The sequence below is a fragment of the Rhinatrema bivittatum genome, chromosome 8 (assembly GCF_901001135.1).
Source record: "Rhinatrema bivittatum chromosome 8, aRhiBiv1.1, whole genome shotgun sequence".
Taxonomy (NCBI): Eukaryota; Metazoa; Chordata; class Amphibia; order Gymnophiona; family Rhinatrematidae; genus Rhinatrema; species Rhinatrema bivittatum.
In genome coordinates this window covers 230,477,302-230,485,474 of record NC_042622.1, presented here as the reverse complement: position 1 = coordinate 230,485,474, position 8,173 = coordinate 230,477,302, and positions in this window count along the sequence as shown.

Here is an 8,173-nt window from a genome sequence, read left to right as displayed (position 1 = left end):
GAGGCCTTGGTGTATGTGTGAGCAGGAGGAAACCTGTGTTTGTCCAAGTTTGTGTGTGTCTGAGCATGTATGTGTGTGTGGGTGTCTGAGCAGAAGCAGAGTGTGTGTGGATGTCTGCGCATGTACATGTGAGAGGAGGCATGTGTGTGTGTGTGTGTTTGTGTGTGTGTGTGTGTTTGTGTGTGTGTGTGAGAGAGAGAGAGAGCACTGAGACAGATGCAAGCTCTAAGGATGATGGAATAAGAGCTCTAAATAGTAGTAAGTTCTTTTTGAGCAGTAAATTTTTCAGTTTCTAACAGGAAAGGTTGAGGTATTGAAGCATAGGGTGTCCTCTTCGTGTGTGTGTCTGAGCATATGTGCGTTTGTGAGCGTGTGTATGTGTGTCTGAGCATGTACATGTGAGAAAGAGGGATCTTTGTGTGTGTATTTGTATGTAAGAGGGAACATGTGTGTGAACATGTATATGTAGGAGGGAGTATCTGTGAGCATTTGTGTGAGAATGTGTGTGAGAGAGGAATAATGTGCATGTGAGCATGTGTATGTAAGAGGGAACATGTGCATGCATAAGGGAGACAGCATATGTATGTATGTATGTGTATGTATGGAAATATATCTGAGAGAGAGAGAGGAGAAAGTTTATGCATCTCTCTCTCACTAATCCACGACAATCTCAGAATATCTAGAAATCAAAAGTTTCTAGGTGTGGAGAGTGTGAATTATTTTATCCTTATTAGTTTTAATTTTTGGATGCTGTTTTATGTGTCTTGTTTTGAAATATTTTATTGATGTTTGAGAAATGTAAAACAAATTGTTTGAGTTTTTAATTATTGGATCTTCCATTCACCAGCTGTTTTGAAATATTCTTTTTATTAGTATGTTTATACTATTATGATTAATTTATTATTTCTTGATTTTAATGTTTAATGTCTGAGGATTGGTGATTTCTGTTTTTCCATTATTGCACTGCATAGTGTATGACTTGTTGTGGTTTTCCTATTCAGTTTTTGCCTGCATGTTTCTATTTATATTTTATGGTTTATTTTCCAGTATTTGTGAGGGTCTAGTTGTGTTCTGCATGTGTAATCGAGGAGAGGTATTCTGCTAGTGTGTAGGTCTCTATAGCAGCTTGGTTTCTTCCATTTTCCTTAAAGGAGGTGTACTGGTGTTTTAGTGCCTGGTGTAAGGTTGTTACTTTTTTAAGTGCTGGCAGTTAGTGCTGTTTTGGTGTGGGAGGTTTATTATATTGTAATTGTAATTTACTCAAGGCTTTCTGAGGGTCAAACCCACACCTAACATGCATTAGAATAGCCCTAATGCCATATGGTTCCAAGTGGGGTTTTTTGTAGGATTTTCTGGTTGGCACCAAAGAAGTGATTGCAAATACTTATATTTTTTTTACCTCATAAGTCTGTCCTGTGAATATTCTTTTTCATGCAAAATCTATTATAAATGCATAATCCTCCTGCCAGCCCAACTCCGTTGCGAGAGTCCGGAATTCTATAGTATATTCATTGAGTGCTCAGTGACCTTGCCGCAGATGCAGAATATTCGAACTAGCTGTAGCCTGCCTCCCTGGATCATCAAAGGTCTGACGAAAGGTAGTCACAAAGCGTGATAATTCCTGGAGAAGAAAGTTTGCACACTCCCATAAGGGAGAAGCCCATGCTAAAGCCTTGCCCTCTAGACGAGACAAGATGAAGGTCACCTTCATGAGGTCGTCTTGGAAGACGGAGGGTTGCAGAGCAAACTGCATGTAGCATTGGTTGATGATGCCTCTGCAGAGCTTTGGGTCCCCATTGAAGCGGAGTGGAGAAGGCAGGGTGAGCAGAACTTTGGGTGAGGTAGCCAGTGCCTGAGAAATGAATGGTGCGGTCGTGGAAGCCGCGGAACCAGAATGAGAGTCCAGGCTGGCGTCGAGGTATTCGATGGAGGTAGCCAATGCCTCCAAGAACAGCTGCTGTTCCTGGATCTTCAAGGCCAGGCCCGGGATGGCCTGGAGAGTGGAGGGCTCCGCCAGGTCCATGGCCTTGGCATTCTGTTGTGGAGGTTGACCCTTGGCCCGAGGTGGAGTTGGTGCTACCCGTGGGGAAACCCCCACAGGTCCCCACCGTCGGGAGGCAGGGCCGAATGGGAAGCGGAGGCCGACTGGAGCTTCTCCAATACAAACCCTGGTTCCCCGCAGGTTGAACCCTTGGGTACCGGGGCCAGCTGGTCTTAGGCGGGCCTCTGCGTGGTTGATCCCGGAGAGAGTGTCCAAGGCAGGGTGCCAGGGAGCAGTGGAGACGCAGGGTCCGAAGACAAGGCCAGGTTCCAGAAGCCTGGACAGACAGGAGCAGGTAAAAGATTAGGAACAAGCTTAAGTCCAGGCTTGTGAGCAAGCAGGCGCCTAAAGTAGGCCAAGTCCAAAGACAATCCACTGGAGACAAGATCAGGTTCAAGCTGGAGTCAGGGCAGGCAGCTGGAGACAAGGTCAGGTACAAGTTGAAGGCAGGGCAGGTGGCTGGAGACAAGGTCAGATTCAGGCAGAAGTCAGGGCAGGAGGCTGGAGACAAGGTCAGGTTCAAGCGAGGGTCAAAGCCAAGGAATCCGTCCAGATAGTAGTCAGGAACAGGAAGCTGGAACTGGAACACAAGGACTGGAACAGGATCAGGTACTGGAACAGGAACACTGGAACAGGAACAGGTACTGGATCAGGAACATGACAAGCAGCAACTAAGCACACGACAGGAAGTGTGGAGACCTGTTGCCAAAGCGAAGACTGAATGGCGGAGCCCGCCTTATATAGCAAGGCTGAGAGACGTCATTATCCGGGGTTTCCCGCCGTGGCCCCTTTAAAGTCAGCGAAGATGCGCGCGCGCCTAAGGCGGGCAGGCCGGAACTAGGAGATGGCGACGTCTCCGCTCGACGCACGTGGGGAGACCCGACCGGGACCGGAGGAGGCCGCGGAGCTGCCAGAGGAGCCTGGGAGCGTAGCAGGAGCGCAAGCGCATAGGCGACTACCTACCGCTGCCAAGGAGGAAGGGCCAGGTCCGGGACCCGGGCGTCGGGGGTGAGTGGAGCCGGCCACGGGCCTGCCGCAGCCGGGAGACACAACAGCTAGCACTGACCCTGGCTGGGGATCAACACTGCTGGGGACTGGGAGGAGTAGGAGAGTAAGACTACTATTGCTTCTGTTTCTCTGAGATGGGAACTGAGAATAATTTGGTTTTTGTGTGTCATTTTGGGAAATGTGCATCTCAATATGTCTATTTTTTACAGTACAGGGAAAATGCACTTGTTTTTATTTCTCTGGTGTTATACTACTGCAGGAAGAATCTGGCTTTTTGGGTTTCCAGTTCAGCGTTTGTCTCTATGTTTCTCTTTTTAATTTGTGGTCAATTATTCTGTTTTTGGTGAGGGTCTGTTTGTGTTTTACATGTGGATCCGAGGTGTTTTGCTAGCCTGTAGTTTCTGTGCCAGGATCTGTATCCGTTCAGAGTGTTTTTTTTTTTTTTTTCCAATTTGATCTTCTAGTACAAAGGTATATTATGTTATAAAGCAGTGAGCATTGTGTGAGTGTGAAAGCATAGGTGTGTGTGAATGAGCATATATGTGAGCCAGAAAGAGAATCGTGAGCCTGTGAGCCTGAGAGAGCAGGAGAATTTACTAATCTTTATTAGTTTTAATTATTGGGTGTTATTTGGTGTGTGCTGTTTTGAAATATTAAATTGGTGCTTGGGATTTTAAAAATTTGTATGAGTTTTAAATTATTGGATGTTCTATTTGACGGCAGTTTTGAAATATTTATTCTTTTTATTAGTATTAGAATTTAAATAAAGAAGTAATGCTATTCTGCTTGGAGTTGATGGATATATGCTAAATTATAATAATTCCTTTGTCATAACACCAGGTGGAGCTTTAGAATACTTTGCAGGATATCGTGATGTGTGTTGAGAAGATTGTCTTTATAATACACTTGTGTCTGGTCAACTTTAAATTAAGTTGTGGGGCGGGGAGGATCCAAGATGGCTGATCCGACAGTATGTAGCTGAAGTAGCTTTGTTTGACTTTTTCCCCTGTCTTCAATATGCCGCTTTCGGTGAGGAAGTGCCGTGCTAAAGAACGCGACATGACATCCTCGTCTCTTTCCTCTCAAGTTTATGGTCCAATGGACGCTCACCTGCTCCGGGAGGATCAGACGCTGGGAGAAAGTTCGCAGCGGGGTGGGCGAGAGGAAGCAGAACTCTCTGCCCTCCAGGAACTACAAACACCTCTGTCCCCGGCGGATCGTAGGGCCCCGGAGAATCCGGCCAAAGCAAGACACGTGGAACAATGCCGCGGTATGGAGCAGGGCCGCATGTTGGAAAATGCTGCCCTGAGTTCAGAACCTACGAGCAACGCTGGAATTGTTGTGAAGTTACCTGAAATCTCTGCCGGATCCAGGGAGGCTGAAGGCTACGGGGGAACTCGCCGGCTGAAGAGTGGAACAGTTCCAATTTCCTCTCAGAAATTTCATCTGGTAAGACCAGATTGCATTAACTTAGATTCTATTTGGGACGTGATTCAGTCCTTTGTTTCTTCAAATTAATCCCTTAGTTAACTCTTTTCAAAAAATGAAACAGCGTTTGGAATTGCTTGAAAAAACTGTGGATGAGAATAGGATATCCTGCTCCTCTATGAAGAAGGAAATTGCTGGTCTTTCTGGGATTCATCAGAATATCATTAAAGAAAATCAGTCATTATCTTGTAAAATGGAGCAATTAGAAAACCAAATATGTGGGAGAAATCTCCGTATTTTAAATTTTCCTAAAGATCCTTTGGTTTCTTCTACAGATATGTGGAGGAAATACATGATTCAAGTCTGAAAAATTTCAGAGCAAGCCCTACCTATTATTTCTAGGGCTTATTATATCTCTCTGTTTAAGAAGGAATCTTTGAATCAAAATGGCTTACAAGTTATTGCCCCAGTTTCTCCAGCTTTGGATATAACAAATATTTTGGAATCTACGCAGGAAGACCTTATGACACCTTCTACGTTGATTGTTTCTTTTCTTCTGGAATCAGATAAGGAATGGATAATGAAGTTATTTTGCAGTCATCGGTCAGAGACTTTTTTGGGTCTTAAAATTAGTATTTATCCTGATTTCTCTAGACCCACACAGTTAAAAAGAAGGCAGTTCTTGACATTAAGACCTAAGGTGCTTGAAATAGGAGCTTTCTTTTTGTTAAAATTCCCATGCAAATGTGTAATTAAATTTCAGAATAATACTAATGGTTTTTTTACACCTGCACAACTGTCTAATTTTCTGTTAGATAAAATTCCTTCTGTACCTGTTTCCACTCTTGCAACCGACGAGTAAATATATTATGCCTGTAGCTCTATATGATATATTAATATAGCCTCCTGTATAGTCAGATCTTATTTCCTGATATTAAAGTATATTATAGGGGTTGTATTTGGACCTCCCCCTTTTTTGTGGACTTGATAGTACAGGGAAGTTTATGTTCAAGATATTGGTTTTGGTTTTTTCCTATATTTTTTTCCCCTATCTTCTCTGTAGTTGCAAATTCAAGTTGTATTTTCTTGAATATAAATTGGAAAATGCATTAAAAAAAAATTAAGTTGTGGGGTATTGTTTCTTGAGACAACTTTAAATATAACGGAATAGTTTCCTTAAGGTTTAATGTTAGTAAGTGGTTGAAATAATTGAGTTAAAATATATATATTTTTTTTAATTTTTTATTTATGCCAAATATTTTACAAAACAAACAGCAATAACAGTTTGCTAAATATACAGGTGCAAGCAAATTCACAAACCTAAATAATAATCATTGTTTAAGGAATCAATCCCTGTTATAAAGTAATTAAAGAGCCAAGATAACATACATTATGAGCAATTTGAAGGAAAAATTTTAACTAAGAAATTTGTGGTACAACACTTTCATTACCAATGCTAGGAATCTGTATAGGCAATTTGGCATCAAGAAATTTCCTTAACTCATTAGGGTCCAAAAACACATACCTTTGCTGTTGATGTTTCACAACGCATTTACATGGATAATAAATTGTACTCTGAGCACCTATAGTTCTTAACTCTTGATTCATCTGAAGGAAATTCCTTCTGCGAATTTGGGTGGTCCTTGTTATGTCTGGGAAGGTCCATACCTTCTGACCCAAGAAGAGTTTATCTCTGTTCTTTAAAGACAATTTCAATATTTTATCTCTTTCTGAATTTTTTGTAAACTTTACACATAGAGTTCCCCTAAATTCTACCTGTTCTAACATAGTTTGTTCTAAGAAGGCAGTTAGATTATTAATTTCACCTTGTGATGTTATATTTTGCTGAGCTGCTTCCTGCATTTCATTATTCCTTTTTCCCAATGAAATAAAGAAAATTTTTTCAATAGAAGGTAACTCAGTTATATCAAGCATTAAATTTTCTAACATAAATTTTTTATACTGTTCAAATGGTGATATAAGTTTAACATTAGGAAAATTAAGAACTCTTAAGTTGTTATATCTGATTGTATTTTCAATCATTTCAATTTTCTTATTATTTATCAATTCCCCTTGAATCAGCCCTGATTGGACCTTTTCTATTTGCTCACATCGATTTTCAATCCTAACAATTTTCTCTTCATGTTTACACATTTCTGGCTTAACTTTCATTACCCGATTCTGTATATCTACTACTATATTATTCAACGATGAAATCATAGCCTTTACATCAGTTAAAGTAGACCATACATTTTCTAGGGTTACAGGTTGTGATTGAGGCACTTTTGAGTTAACAGATAGATTCACAGTTCCTGGAGAACACGGTGTAATCCTCTCGCCAGAGGCCTCTGTTCTCCCCTCATGCCCCGATGGTGTAGACATCAGGGGAAATTCAATCATTCCATTAGAATTTCCCCTGATTTTAGGCCTTGCCCCTAAATTCTCTAGATTCCCTCCGATAGTGACGGCTTCCTCAAACATCTTAGGTAGATTCCGCATGTCCAAAACTGGAGATTGAGCAGGGTTCGGTGGCTTCGGAGCATCGGGTTCTCCGGGGCTTAAAGAGGTGTTAAAGTCCAGCGGGAATTGTGATTGCTCTACACTCAATCCCATATCTGGAAGCCCTCCCGGAGTTAATATACCACTTCGTGTGAAAAAGGAACCGATGGTAGGTTGAGGCAAACTAGGAGTGGTTGGGGTCGGGGGTTCCCCTCTCACTCTCCCCTTCCTCTTTGAATGCGGCATCTAAGCAAAGAAAATATGTCAACGGTCCTTTTCACACAAACAAAAAACTGTTACCTTGAACTCTCACTTGGCAGTCAAAAGGTCTCCGGAGTCTTCCGTCGCCTCTCCGTCCTTCTCCGGACTAAGCCGGACAAAGCCGCGCGCGCCCCTTAGGTGTGCGCGGCTTTGGCGGCGCGCCGGCGACTAAGGCGCGCCTAGTGACGCCGATTATATGGGCGCAGGCCCCTCCTGATGACGTCTGAGGAGCCCGGAAACGGAGTCAGCTGGAACTCTGGCAACAGGTAAGGTCTCCGTTCGCAAATGACTGCAGCTTTCCTTCTGTAGTACCGCCGGTTATATGGGCGCAGGCCCCTCCCGATGACGTCTGAGGAGCCCGGAAACGGAGTCAGCTGGAACTCTGGCAACAGGTAAGGTGTCCGTTCGCAAATGACTGCAGCTTTCCTTCTGCAGTACCGCCGGTTATATGGGCGCAGGCCCCTCCCGATGACGTCTGAGGAGCCCGGAAATGGAGTCAGCTGGAACTCTGGCAACAGGTAAGGTCTCCGTTCGCAAATGACTGCCGAGTTAAAATATTTTAAAGTGTCACTCATGATGCATGACAGATATTGCAGGCTATTTAGATATCCATTTTTGGGTACACGCTAAGGCATTATTTATTGATAAGAGTACAACTAGAAGGGTTCAGACTTGTATGGCTACTGCCTACCCATGTTAACTTTGGGCCCCTCCAACAAAACAGTTCTGGCTACGCCACTGACTCAGTCCCTCCACCCACAGCAACTCCTAAGTGTTGAGAACAGTTATGTTTCTCTTGCTAGTGGTGTCTATGGTGTTTAGGCATTTTAGAGTGTCTAATGTATAAATTTGTATCTTCCAACTGGAAGAGCTTCAGGAATGATGCTTCAGCATTGTCAGATCTTGCCAGAACAATCATAAGCTGGCTCCAAAAAG